Below are 15,048 nucleotides of genomic sequence, written 5' to 3' on the forward strand. Positions count from 1 at the left end.
CCCAGTTTGGGAATATTTCAAAGAAGTTCCTCTACTTGTGGATAAGACAGGAATGCGTGCAAAATGCAAAGAGTGCAACAAAGAAGTGCAAGGCCTGGTTTCCTGAATGAAACAACATCATGAGAAGTGTTCCTTCTCAGGAGGAAGCTGTATTGAAGATGATGAAAGGAACATGTCTGAACATGCAGGATCTTCAGGTTGGTAAACTTTTTTATTTCATACTTCTTCCTTAAGGACTGACTGTCTTCCTTCTGGACTATTCTTGAATTCTCATGCTTGAGCAAAAAATATAGTTGTTACTCTATGGTACTATCATTTTAGATGCAACTGTGATAAAAAATAAATAGATGAAATAGGCAGATCTTCCTTTTACAATTTCACCTTTAAAGTAGTACTGAGTGTCAGTGAATGCAATGAGTAATACTAAATGAGCAGTATGATAATAATAATTAAATAACTGCATTGACTTATTTTGTTTAGGAGAATCCATCCTCAACATACAAGATTCTGAAGACTATCCACCTTCAAGATCACCATCATTTTCTATAGTTTCAGAGTAATCTGCCAGTGATAGTGTTTCAGTCACATCATGTATGTCACATAGCCACAGTATATCACCTGTAGCAAAAAGAAAAAAAATCTCCATCATCCAGAAACAACCATAGATAAGTTTGTGATAAGAACCAGCAGATTACAAAAACAGGTAATTGATGAAAAAATTGCCCAGTTTGTTTATGCAACAAACTCTCCTTTCCATATGATTGAGAACCCACACTTCATTAACATGGTTCAGTCATTGAGACCAGGATACAGTCCACCCAACAGAGCAGATGTCGCAGGCAAATTGCTGGAAAAAGTGTATGAAAGAGAAATTGAGCAGTGTGCAAAAGGACTAGAGGGTGAAATTGTTAACCTGAGTCTTGATGGGTGGAGCAATGTCCACAATGGTTCTGTTGTATGTGCTTGTGTGACAACAGAAGAAGGGAATGTCTTCCTTACAGAAACAATTGATACATCAGGAAATACACACACAGCAGAATACTTACAAGAAGTAGCAGTAAAAGCTATAACAGACTGTGAACAAAAATTCAGATGTCTAGTATGCAGCTTGGTCAGACAATGCTGCAAATGGATCCAAGATGAGAAGAAATTTAGAAGAGATTCCCAAGCTAATAACATGGTTGCTCATTTGATGCACCTCCTAGCCAAAGACTTCAGTGTTCCAGAAATAAAGGCTAATGTTGTTGAAATTGCAAAATACTTCTGTAACAACCACTTTGCAGCAGCTGCTCTGAAAAAAGTGGGAGGAACCAAGCTAACTCTCCCAACAGACATGCACTGGAACTCAATAGTGGACTGGTTTGAGCACTATATGAAGAACTGGCCTAATCTGATGACAGTTTGTGAACAAAATCCTGAAAAATTAAATGGCACTGTCACAGCCAAAGTTTTCACCATTGAGCTTAAGAGAAATGTTGAAGACATGCGGAGTATCCTGAAGCCTATTTCTGTAGCCTTGAACAAAATGCAGGGAAATAGCTGTTTTATTGCTGATGCTGTTGAAATTTGGAAGGAACTGAGTGAGATCTTAAAAAGAGAAATATGCAATGACAGAATTAAATTATAAGCATTTAAAAAATGAAGGGGACAAGCACTATCTCCAGCTCATTTTCTTGCAAATATTCTCAGTACTTGGTACCAGGGTCAAATCTTAACTGCTAAAGAAGAGGAGTTGGCTATGACATGGACATCCAGCAATCATCACTCCATAATGCCAACTATAATAAACTTTAGAGCAAAGGGTGAACCATTCAAGAAATATATGTTTGCTGATGATGTTTTAAAGAAAGGCACACCAGTGAACTGGTGGAAGTCACTTAAGCACTTTGATTCAGAGAGTGTTGAAGTGATAATCTCAGTTTTAACTGCAGTAGCTTCTTCTGCCGGTGTAGAAAGAATATTTTCTTCCTTTGGACTAATTCCAAATTGAGAAATCGTTTGGGACCTGAAAAAGCAGGAAAGCTTCTTTTTCTTTTCCAGATTATGAACAAACAGGAAAATGAAGGTGAAGATGACTGAGTTAGCTGCAGAAGCCAATATTTTAAGTTTCTCATGTTGACCTGGCTGAAAAATAAATTTCATTTAACTATTTTAGTTAAAAACAATTTTAACAAAAACAAACCTGATTTTAAAGAACTTGAATGTTTAACTACATTCAAAAATTCATATGCTTGTTTTGTTAAAATATTGTATGTTTGCTATTGAAGAAAAAAATCCAGAATACATAACGTTGTTGTTTTAGTTAAATAAAATTTAAATGTCTGTCTGGTGTGACAAAATTCCTCCTCTATCTTGGTGGGTCCTGCGCTTATTGGCGGATTTTCTTGCCTCAGAGATTCACCATGTGGGTTGGGGAACAGCCCAGAGACCTTCCCCTCTGGAAGAACCCACAGTCCAGGTCAATTGGGAGGTTTGGGGGGAACCCGGGCCTGCCCTCTACTCCGGGTTCTAGCCCAGGGCCTTGTGGACTGCAGCTGTCTATAGTGCCTCCTGTAACAGCTGCATGACAGCTACAACTCCCTGGGCTACTTCCCCATGGCCTCCTCCAAACACCTTCCTTATTCTCACCACAGGACCTTCCTCCTGGTGTCTGATAACGCTTGTGCTCCTCAGTCCTCCAGCAGCACACCCTCTCACTCTCAGCTCCTTGCGCCTCTTGCTCCCAGCTCCTCACACTCGCACCACAAACTGAAGTGAGCTCCTTTTAAAACTCAGGTGCCCTGATTAGCCTGCCTTAATTGATTCTAGCAGCTTCTTCTTAATTGGCTCCAGGTGTCCTAATTAGCCTGCCTGCCTTAACTGGTTCTAGCAGGTTCCTGATTACTCTAGTGCAGCCCCTGCTCTGGTCACTCAGGGAACAGAAAACTACTCATCCAGTGACCAGTATATTTGCCCTCTACCAGACTCCTGTACCCCACTGGTCTGGGTCTGTCACACTGGTGATGTTCTCCCCCTAATACAGCATGGCAAGAAAATCCTCCAAATATTAATGATTAACCTGTTGAATTGGAGATAGTTCACCTCCCAATGACTTCATAAATATCTGCTTCAATTACCTTGGGTAAATAAAATAACCAAACATTAGTTTTATAGCTATATCAGAAAATGAATCTGAAAAGTTTTCAAAATAAATCACTTTAAAAACGTATAGTGTGTACCTTCTAAAAACAAAACCTACATCTACCTCTGAGTTGTGAAGAATATGTATTAAGGTTATAACAACCAACAAGAATGCATTTTTATGTAGAAATCCATGATTAAATGGCGTCTTCCTGACTAGTGATTGAAATCATGATTTAAATTGTGATTTAAATATATTTGCTTTAAATCAAATCCACCCTGATAGCAAATAAACTGTGAGTGGTGGAGGAACAAGCAAATTGCCTTATGTTAATTCTGTAGCTAAGTACCAGTGATGGACCTCCTTCAAAGTCATGCTAATTACCTTTTGAACTCTTGTCAAAAGATATGAACAACTTGTCAAAAGACATGAAATTGTATAAAAGATCCTTGGGTCCTGATTCTGTCATCTCAGATCTGCTTAGGCTTCATCAGGGGAAGTTCGAGTCGTAAGACTGAGGTCCCAGTTATGCTGGTACACCCTGAATATGAGATTTGGACATTGGACTATAACCTATGGACTATTTCTAAAAGAACTCTTTGCAACTACAAAGCTCACCATCTCTGGTATGAATCTGAATCTTAAGAATTGAACTCATGTCTGTATGTATATTGATCTTTTAACCATACTCTCTCTCTTTTGTTTTTTAATAAATTTTAGTTTAGTTAATAAGGATTGGCTGTAGCATGTATTTGGGTAAGATCTGAAACATTCATTAACCTGGGAGGTAATGTGTCCGATCGTTTGGGATTGGTAGAACCTTTTCTTTTATATGATGAAATAAGATTTTCAGAAATCATCATATTAGAATCATAGAATCATAGAATATCAGGGTTGGAAGGGACCTCAGGAGGTCATCTAGTCCAACCCCCTGCTCAAAGCAGGACCAATTCCCAACTAAATCATCCCAGCCAGGGCTTTGTCAAGCCGGGCCTTAAAAACCTCCAAGGAAGGAGACTCCACCACCTCCCTAGGTAACGCATTCCAGTGCTTCACCACCCTCCTAGTGAAATAGTGTTTCCTAATATCCAACCTAGACCTCCCCCACTGCAACTTGAGACCATTGCTCCTTGTTCTGTCATCTGCCACCATTGAGAACAGCCGAGTTCCATCCTCTTTGGAACCCCCCTTCAGGTAGTTGAAGGCTGCTATCAAATCCCCCCTCATTCTTCTCTTCTGGAGACTAAACAATCCCAGTTCCCTCAGCCTCTCCTCATAAGTCATGCGCTCCAGACCCCTAATCATTTTTGTTGCCCTCCACTGGACTCTTTCAAATTTTTCCACATCCTTCTTGTAGTGTGGGGCCCAAAACTGGACACAGTACTCCAGATGAGGCCTCACCAATGTCGAATAAAGGGGAACGATCACGTCCCTCGATCTGCTGGCAATGCCCCTGCTTATACAGCCCAAAATGCCGTTAGCCTTCTTGGCAACAAGAGCACACTGTTGACTCATATCCAGCTTCTCGTCCACTGTGACCCCTAGGTCCTTTTCTGCAGAACTACTACCTAGCCATTCGGTCCCTAGTCTGTAGCTGTGCATGGGATTCTTCCGTCCTAAGTGCAGGACTCTGCACTTGTCCTTGTTGAACCTCATCAGGTTTCTTTTGGCCCAATCCTCTAATTTGTCTAGGTCCCTCTGTATCCGATCCCTACCCTCTAGTGTATCTACCACGCCTCCTAGTTTAGTGTCATCGGCAAACTTGCTGAGAGTGCAGTCCACACCATCCTCCAGATCATTAATAAAGATATTAAAGAAAACCGGCCCCAGGACCGACCCTTGGGGCACTCCGCTTGAAACTGGCTGCCAACTAGACATGGAGCCATTGATCACTACCCGTTGAGCCCGACGATCTAGCCAGCTTTCTATCCACCTTACAGTCCATTCATCCAGCCCATACTTCTTTAACTTGGCAGCAAGAATACTGTGGGAGACCGTATCAAAAGCTTTGCTAAAGTCAAGGAATAACACATCCACTGCTTTCCCCTCATCCACAGAGCCAGTTATCTCCTCATAGAAGGCAATTAGGTTAGTCAGGCACGACTTCCCCTTGGTGAATCCATGCTGACTGTTCCTGATCACTTTCCTCTCCTCTAAGTGTTTCATAATTGATTCCTTGAGGACCTGCTCCATGATTTTTCCAGGGACTGAGGTGAGGCTGACTGGCCTGTAGTTCCCCGGATCCTCCTCCTTCCCTTTTTTAAAGATGGGCACTACATTAGCCTTTTTCCAGTCATCCGGGACCTCCCCCGATCGCCATGAGTTTTCAAAAATAATGGCTAATGGCTCTGCAATCTCATCCGCCAACTCCTTTAGCACCCTTTGATGTGGGTACCTGGATGGAGGCCTGAGGCTGGATCACTTTAAGGCAGCTGTGTTGTCTGGACTTCTGAGTAACCAGTGCGGTAATAAAGAAGCTGTTTTATGCTGGTTTGGTAAATCTAAGTATTGGAATATCCACCAGCTTTTTGGGGATTGTCTGCTCCATTCTTTGCAGTTCACCCTAATTGAGTGACCACAGTTGGCTCCCCACTAGGACTCCGATCAAAAATGCTTTTTTGTTGTTGCCATTCTCTGTTTGACAAAACATTACAGGAGAAATCTGCTAAACCTAACAATCATTCTGTTAAAACAAGGAAGACTCACCCAAGTGGCAGTCCCAGGAGGTAAGCACACTGAGGGCTTGTCTTCACTATGGGGAGATCAACGCTGCAGCAGGGGTCAATTTAGCAGGTCTAGTGAAGATCCGCTAAATCGACCGCAGAGCGCTCTCCGGTCGACCCTGGTATTCCACCTTTCCAAGGGCTTGTCTTCACTACTGGGGTGAGTCGACCTAAGTAACGAGGTCTGGGGTGAGTTGACCTAAGTTTGCTTTGGCGCGCATCATAATGTAATGTGTGTAGTTTTATACTGAGATTCACTGGGACTGCATAACATGTTCCAGATGGTCTCATTGAACTTAATGGTGAGAATAAATGTGACAAAGGAAAAATCTGTGTAGTATTAATCACATGAGTCTGTAATTTCTCTGTTATACACAAACCAGATTTGCTAGAGGCGGTGCTAGCATAGTGCTGGCTATTTTGACATAGTCACTGCAATATCATGGGTTTATAAAGTGTGTTTTTCAGGGTAAAACAGAGCATAGCTTTTCTGCAGATCGTAAAGTTAAAATCATACCTATAAATTGAATTGCACAATGGAATGGTTATAATCATTTTGCTTTGTAGCTAACTCACAGATTTTTTTTTAAATCCTTCAACTCGTTGCATTATGACTAGCCTGTCATTAGTGGCACTTCATATAGTATGATAGTCATAGAGCTGTCAATAAGGTTTCAGCTTGAGCACACACTATTAACAGATCTTGAAAATAATCCTCTATTATTAAATTAAAAAGGCACCAAAATAAATAAAAATCAGTACTTTTAGTAATTATTTTTGTGTTTCTCCAGTTTGAAAACGTTTTTTTCTTTAAAAAGAATAGATACTCAAGACAATACAATCAAAAGAAAATGAAGTTAAAAATGAGAACACAAACATTTAGGGCCTGATGCAAAGCCCACTGAACTCAATGAGAAACTTTCTGTTGACTTTAGTGGCTTTGGATGAGTCCCTTGTTGCCAACACTGAGTGGGTCATTTATTGCTAACCGTCTAAAAGTTTATTCAGTTCTTTAACCACTGTCTGAAATAATCTGATAAAGATTTTTGGATTTTGTGTTCAAACTTCATTAAAATTTGGATTAAAAGGTCTAAAAACATCTAAAAACAGAACTGAGAATAAATTACAGTGTCAGCATAGCATAACAGCTGAAAGAAATGAAGATATGAGTGCAATCATGTAAAGCAGGGGTAGTCAATTATTTTTTGTCAAGGTTCAAATTTCTTGGTCAAAGGTATAGTCAAGGTCCAGCCTCCAGAGAAAATAATAATATTAAAAAAGCAACAATAATGATAATAAGTAGGGCTGTCAAGCAATTAAAAATTAATTGTGATTAATTGCACTGTTAAACAATAATAGAATACCATTTATTTAAATATTTTTGCATGTTTTCTACATTCAGTTACAACACAGAATACAAAGTGTACAGTGCTCACTTTATATTTATTTTTGATTACCAGTATTTGCACTGTAAAAAAACAAGAGAAATCATATTTTTTCAGTTCATCTAACACAAGTACTGTAGTGCAATCTCTTTATCATGAAAGTTGAACTTACAAATGTAGAATTATGTAAAAAAAAAAACCCTGCACTCAAAAATAAAACTGAATTTTTAGCACCCGCAAGTCCACTCAGTCTTACTTCTTGTTCAGCCAGTCGCTCAGACAAACAAGTTTGTTTACACTTGCAGGAGATAATCTGGGACCCCACTTTGTTGAATAAAGAAGCAGTTTCTTTATTCGGTGCCTTCCTCTCTCCTTGACTCTGTTGGCAATAGCAAAGTGAGTCTCAGCTGTGTGTATTATCTTTACCCAGTCATCCACTGGTGCAGATTTGTGTGCAAACAGAAAGAACTTCCCTCACCTGAGTAAGTGGCTTTGTGACTCTGTGTGCCAGGTCACACCACCACTCACTTGAACTGGCGCGAAGCGGGGCGGGGCGCGAGCCGTGGCTGGACGAGGCGCCGCCCTCTCCTGGGGGGCGGCGGCGACTCTGGACGCGAACTGGGCCCTTCCTGTGGATCGCCTCAGCTGCGGCGGGCGTCGCTCGCCTCTCCCCCTCCGCGGGAATGGGGGGGGCCGGCGTTCTGCCTCGGCCGGCGCCTAGCAGCTGACTTAGAACTGGTGCGGACCAGGGGAATCCGACTGTTTAATTAAAACAAAGCATTGCGAAGGCCCGCGGTGGGTGTTGACGCGATGTGATTTCTGCCCAGTGCTCTGAATGTCAAAGTGAAGAAATTCAATGAAGCGCGGGTAAACGGCGGGAGTAACTATGACTCTCTTAACGTGTTCTACATGGGGAGTCGGGCTCTTGAGGCATGAAGAAGCAGCTTCGCTATAGAAGGGGGGGTTGACTCCTCCCGAGGCTCCGGCTGGATAAGGAGGTTGCACCTCTCCCCTGAGGCTTGCTGATTCTCTCACTAGTCTGCATCCTTTTAGGGGGAAAAGACGTGGTTCGCCACTGATTCTCCTAATCGGGTCTAGTTGCTGGGGCAGCGAGAACACCAGATCCTTAACCTCCCTGCGGTGCCTGCCGGACGCCACTTATATGGTGGTGACCAAGAGGATCTGCTGCCCTGCCCCACAGGGTGACTGGGCTGAAAAACACCCTGTGGGAGAAGCCGACACTCCGGTGTTGAAAAACAAAACGAAAGACGAGCCTCCGGGTTCGCAGCAAACCACCCTTCTTTGCGTTGAGAATTGCGGGGTTCTCATAAACTACCACCTACACCGACCTTGTGACTCCAGGGCTGGAGGCGGCAGTAGCTTTTTGAATGTAAGGGAATGGAACCGGGAGACTCCAGACCTTGAAAAGATCAGTCTTAGTCTCCGGACGCTGTTGCTTAAGAAGGTTCTGATGAATACCGTTCCATGAGGTCCTTTCCCTCATGCGATGTCAACCTCTATTTTCCTACTATTCTTTTCCACTCTATCCACCTTCCCCTCTTCACGGGATTCTCGTAATGATTATATTACCATGCTCGACGTCACCCTGAGTTGACACCTGGTTGGATGGGCCACCCACGAGTGTACTTACACTCCAAATAACCCAGAACAGAAACCCGCGTGGGTTTGTAAAATAGCCAAATGCCTCGTCATCTAATTAGTGACGCGCATGAATGGATGAACGAGATTCCCACTGTCCCTACTTACTATCTAGAGAAACCACAGCCAAGGGAACGGGCTTGGCAGAATCAGCGGGGAAAGAAGACCCTGTTGAGCTTGACTCTAGTCTGGCACTTGAGGGAAGTTCTTTCTGTTCGTGTGCAAATCCACGTTGGTTTAAAATAAAATAAAATAAAAAATCCTCTCCCTTCTCCCCCATATGAATTTGGGCTCTAGGCATTTGCCTAGGTCTTAATCTGGCCCTGCACTTGCAGCTGCTGCACTGACATGAGTCTCAGTGCAAGAGTTCCAATCTTGTCAGCGCTCCAATCTATTTTGTCAATAAACTAGCAGCTAAGGAGGATTTACATGACTTGTGCCCCCCTGAGGCAACAATTCACATTTGAATAAAAGTTCCTACACACATATTTATATAACTAACCATTTTATTGGCTCATTGGTTTGAGCATTGGCCTGCTAAACCCAGGGTTGTGAGTTCAATCCTTGAGGGGGCCACTTGGGGATCTGGGGCAAAATCGGTACTTGGTCCTGCTAGTGAAGGCAGGGGGCTGGACTCGATGACCTTTCAAGGTCCCTTCCAGTTCTAGGAGATGGGATATCTCCATTAATTTCATTTCTAATTTCTAATCTAAGTTGTTAAAGTCCCCAGTTCATATCTGAATCATAGATAGGGTGACCAGATGTCCCAATTTTATAGGGACAGTCACGATATTCGGGGCTTTTTCTTATATAGGTGTCTATTACCCCCCACCCCCTGTCCCCATTTTTCACACTTGCTATCTGGTCACCCTAATCATAGACCATGACAACTCCAAAGTTTATCAAGCCAGCATTAGTAATCGGATTTGAAACCTCTCTCTCTCTCAAAATATTTGTGAACTGTTTAAAAACTATTAGGTCAGTGATCTGCATATTAAAAAGCCTGTGTCTGTTTTCACAGTCACCTCCATGACAACAGCCTTCCTTGCAGTGAGCAACTGTGAAAAGCTGTTGTTAGCTTGTATTTCCACCCTCACTAGCACCCATATATGCCTTCACATGAGACCTTCTCTGGTGTCATGGTGGAGGATGGCAAATGGTGCTGGGGGAGGAAAGACACACTACTGTCAAATGGGAGACTCATCTTCTTCCCCCTCTCTCCCCAAGCATTGTGGATAGGGTGCTCCCTTTTAAAAAGAAAAAAAATACAAATTTGAGCAAAGTGAGATTGTGTTGTCAGTACCCCCCAATACAGCTGCAACTCTAGTGCCACCATTCTGACATGGAATCGTAGAAGACAAGAACAGAATCATGCAAGCACAGCTTTATTGCTGCCAGGGTCTGCAGACATGGCATTGACCTTTTATCAGGTTAATAGAGCTGGATACCTCTCTCTCCAAGGTCTGTCAGCACTGCTACTTGTGTTAGCCAGAGAGGGGCTGCTGGAGAGTGACTCCCAAGCTCTCTCCTACACTGAGTTTGCTGTGGGTTTTTTTTTCCACATAGTCCCAGACTCTGCTGGCCTAAGGAGCATGAGCTTGATCTCTGGACCTAAACTCAGTTTTCTTGGTTCTCCAGGTTGTACCATTGCTAGACCTCCCTTCTGCACCTCCAGTTTTAATGCCATTGGGTATAAAAAGGAGATGCAGTTTCCGACTTTTACAGTTTTATCATGAGACATATGATCTCTGGTATTTTTCTTAAAACTTTGGGCGCCGAAGTCATATGGAAACACTAGAATTTCTGCTTTCATTAAAAAAAAAATGTTTCTAGCCATCATAGTTGCAGAGATAAGGTTGGAAACATGAACCCTAAAAGTTGAAAAGCCATCATGCAAATAAAAAGACCCCAAAATTTATTATTTGTAAACCTTACGAATTTTAAGCCAGTCTCAGGAGTTTTTGGGGCCTCGCTCATGATATTCAAATATTAGGGGTTGCCAATACTGGAAATGAAATGCTCAAAGTTATGTGGTATGTATTGTACATTAGTGACACAGATGAGCCAAAGCAAGGACATTTTAAGTTGCCCTGAAGTTGATTCCTTAGCCCTAGAGCATGAAGGACATGAGTATCTCCTAGCACTGGAACTAGCCTTCCCTACCAGGCCCTGCAGTTCTACAACCAACTACAAGCTATTCATTTGCTTCCTCTCATTTGCCAGCCCTGCCTGCCTGGTGTCACACTGCTAGTTGGCTCCATGCCAGTTTTCCCATGTGTGTGGCCTCACTCCTGATATGACCCCCTAACCCCTTAGTTGCAGCCTGTCGAAGGAGTCAAGAAGAGGTAGGCAAGGGAGGAAGTGAGACAGGAATACAGACAGGGAGAAGACGATGGGAGAGGTAACTGGTAGAGGAGACAGGGTAAATCAGGACTGAATATTCTGCATGCTTCAGAAAAGCCCCAGGCAGACAGATTTCCTGCCCCAAAAGTTGTGATTTGTTCCACCTCCCAGCAGCCTGAAATCCCCTCTCCCTTTCCTGCATTGTCCACTTCCAAACAGTAAGAAACTGGCCAGTCCAAAGAGTTAAAAACCTGAGACCAAATACATCCCCAGTAAAGTCAATGGAGTTACACCAGGGAGGAATTTGGTCCCTAGGGATTAGCTAGTAACCTAAAGATTAGTACATCTTTGGAGCCACTATATTTTATGTGCCTCAGGTCATTGAATGATGCAGCACGTACCATAATATGTCACAGTACGTGTGCACAATGGACAGTTTAACAATGGCGTGCCCCCATAATGTGAATTTCCTGAGTTGTATTTGTATGTTTCACAGATCGTCATATAAAATTCATAGGGGTATGTGTGTGTTGTGTATGTGTGTGGGGAGGTATGCTGAGTGAGGAAAATGATCCAAGGGGTAAACATCTTCTCATATTAAAATAAATTCTTCATCTTCCTTTCAGAGTTTATTTTTAACAAAATATCTTTGGCTGCACCGCAGCATTTTTTCACTAGTGGGAGATGGTTATCTTATCAGAAAGTTTCCCCACTGAACATATTCACATAGTTAACCCTGCTCTCCCTTGTGAGCTGGCTTCAAGCAGGCTTTTCTTTCCGCTCCATGCACAGACTACAATAAAATGTTATTGTGATGTATCAGTAGCTTACTGGGAAGTGAGACAACTGATTATGTGATTTATTTATTGTAATTAAGTAATGTAGAAAGAACCTATAAGCCTAAACTTGTTTGAATCCATATTCATAAGCTAAGCATTCAATTCATGCCCCAGAATCATTTGTCAATCTGGCCTTTTTTTTTTTAATGTTGCCTAGAGACTCTCTTTTTCCTTTTGCTATTAAGTTACCTGAAACTGACACTAAGCCCTGGATCTCCTCCAAGCTGTAATAAAATAAAAGGAAATGTACTCCATGCAGTTGGACCAGCCATTACTTTACCTACAGTCTTAATAAAGGCCATCTTTAGATCAGGTTGGACTTGTAAAAGCAGCAGGTTATTCATTGTTTAAACAAAGCTACAACTTTTTGTTTGTGACGTTTTTAAATTTGTGGCAGTGTTCTCACTGACTTTTTGTTTTGGCTGTTTTGTTTATTGAGTTTGCCTATGCAGCTTTACTTCTTCCTCAGGTGTTTTCAAAGGCAGACTGTGAAAGAAGAAATCAAGCTGTTTTCAAAGCTTCAGAGCCGTGAAACCAAAATGTACTGGATGGGAATGAGCCATTCACTTTTATTTGGGGGAAAATACCAGAGAAAATATTTGCACTTTGAAATATTTGAGTTCCGGAGTGGGTATGAACTTTTCCTTCATTTGAGTTTAAAAAGGGAAATAACAATTAACTAGCACTCTCCACATCTTCGAAGTGCTGTGTAATCATTAACTAATTAATTTGCTATTGGGTTCGCCCTCTAGCAGTTCTGTGAGAGAAGAAGGTTTCAACATTTTTCATGACATGGAAGCTGTTTCCAAGGCCTTAACCACCTACTTAGGAACATAGGAATTGTCATACCAGACCAGAACAGTGATTCATCTAGTAAAGTATCCTGCCTCCGATCAATGCTTCAGTTGCATGGAGTAACCTTCCCATTGGGGAAGTTTCTTACTAACCCCAAGAATTTACTTAGATTGTAAGTTCCTTGAGGTAGGGACTCCCTTTTTGTTCTGTGTTTGTACAGGACCTAGCACAATGGGACTGTGGTCCATGACTAGGGCTCCTAGGCATTACGGCAATACAAATAATAAATAATGATTGATGGTTGGTTTATTCCTTTCCAGTTACTGAAGGCCACCAGTAGTCACTCAGCTCTAGAGGTGTTCACTTCTTCTGTTGCTCGATTTACCAGTGCAGTTTAATCTGCTCAATCACAGTAAAATAAACCTGATGGATTCCTGAAACAAAGAATATCTAGACCAGGTTAAAACATCAGTTTGTACTTATTAACTACTGGTGGCTTTTGGGTGGAGGAATTGTGATTCTCGATGGAAGAGTGGGTGGTCTAGTAGATGATTGGGTTGTTAATTACTTGTTTTATGGAATTGTGATGAAATAAAACTTATGTTGGACAGTCTTCCAACATTCTTGTTTTACAGTTCTTTAAGGTCTTTCACTTACTCCTCACATTCCTGAAACTAATTATTTTACTTACACACTCAATTCCTTTTATGCTGATATTTTCTAATTTAGTTTATTAGGGTTACAATCTTAGCAAACTTCCTTATTTTCGTTCTTCTTTATTGTACTGACGAACCTATTAATGTATGATTGTACTTTGAACCTTCTTCTTAAACACATATCCCAGTGTCTTCCTTAGGAGCAGCAGCTGCTCCCATTTTTCTGTAGTGTTCTCATTTTAAAGTCTGTCAAATGATAATCCAGTTGAGTGCAATTAAAACTGAACAACGTTCCTCTCTTGTTGTTTTAATGTAGACTTTTATAACCCACTTGCTGGGAAAAGCTATTTTCCTAATTAAAAAAATCTTATTTTAAAGTCAGCTCTTACTTTCCTTCTCTCCTAGCCCCCAAAACTGTACATCATTTCTGCATCTTACTAATTAAAACTTTCCTGTTCCCTGTAGCCATCAGGGGACCTGTCCTCAGTTGAACTGTAGATTGGCTTCTGATGAATACTATGTTAAACACTGTTTATGTGGGTTAGGGATTAGTAATGTAGTAAAATAGTTGATATCTGAAAGACTGAGACATTTGTTCCCAGTTTATAGGCAGTAAGGGATTGGCTATCACATATGTTCACTCGAGTCACTTGTCGTGAGTAGGGTTGCCACCCATCCGGTTTAAAACCGGGCAGTCCAGATTTCTGCTTGTGTGTCCGGGTGCCATTGGACAAGCCACAATGTCTGTTTTTTTTAATCTGTGGCAACCCTAAGCAGAAGGAAGGAGGCAGTGTAGCAACAGCAGCCATCCCTGCCTCCGGTGCTAGGCTGCTTGTGTGGCTTGCGACAGCATGTGGCATGCAGGGGTGGGGCCTTGAGGGAAGAGGCGAAGAAGGGGGCAGTGCCTGGGGGAAGAGGTGGAGAAGGGGTGAGGTCTCAAGGGAAGAGGCGGGACAGGGATGGGGCCTCAGGGACGGGGTCCAGTTACAGCCATTAGAAAGGTGGCAACGCTAGATGTGACATATCTGTCATTCTTTCAAAGGGGAGCTGCTGACATAATCATCAGTCTTCTAATGCTTATTTCTATTGCAAGACTTTACCACTGTCTTTATAATGATTTATAGCACATTTGCAATATAGCGTGTTTTTGGAAGGGTGTTTAAGGGGATGAGTTAGTAGTGGAATTGAAAGTCCTCAATGGTTGTCCAGTGGAAAAGACAGAAGCAAAAAACTGATTAAGTTCTACTGTAGAATTGTAATGTAGAGCTGGATCAGAGTTTGCAAGAAGCAGAGCTTCTTGACATTTTTTTGTACTGTATTATTTTATTGTATTATTGCGACGAGGTGTTGTCTCGAGGATGGTGCCAATAAATCCAAATGCAGCAGAAAGCAGCTGCGGAAGGAGGCAGTTGCAACACACACGCAAAATAAGAGAAGTCCTGTTATAAAATGAACATGTAAAGGTTTGTAGTAGTTTGCAGCTTTAAACAGTAGGCTTCCCAGACAGAGGTGTGGACAGACCAATAT

General features: G+C 42.0%; 1 protein-coding gene across 4 annotated transcripts in view; it reads left to right on the forward strand.

The window, feature by feature from the left end:
* Positions 1-15,048, forward strand: part of ANKRD6 (ankyrin repeat domain 6) — a 57,184-nt gene that overhangs the window by 10,621 nt on the left and 31,515 nt on the right. The window lies entirely within an intron of this gene.

The sequence above is a fragment of the Emys orbicularis genome, chromosome 3 (genome assembly GCF_028017835.1).
Source record: "Emys orbicularis isolate rEmyOrb1 chromosome 3, rEmyOrb1.hap1, whole genome shotgun sequence".
In the NCBI taxonomy this organism is placed as follows: domain Eukaryota; kingdom Metazoa; phylum Chordata; order Testudines; family Emydidae; genus Emys; species Emys orbicularis.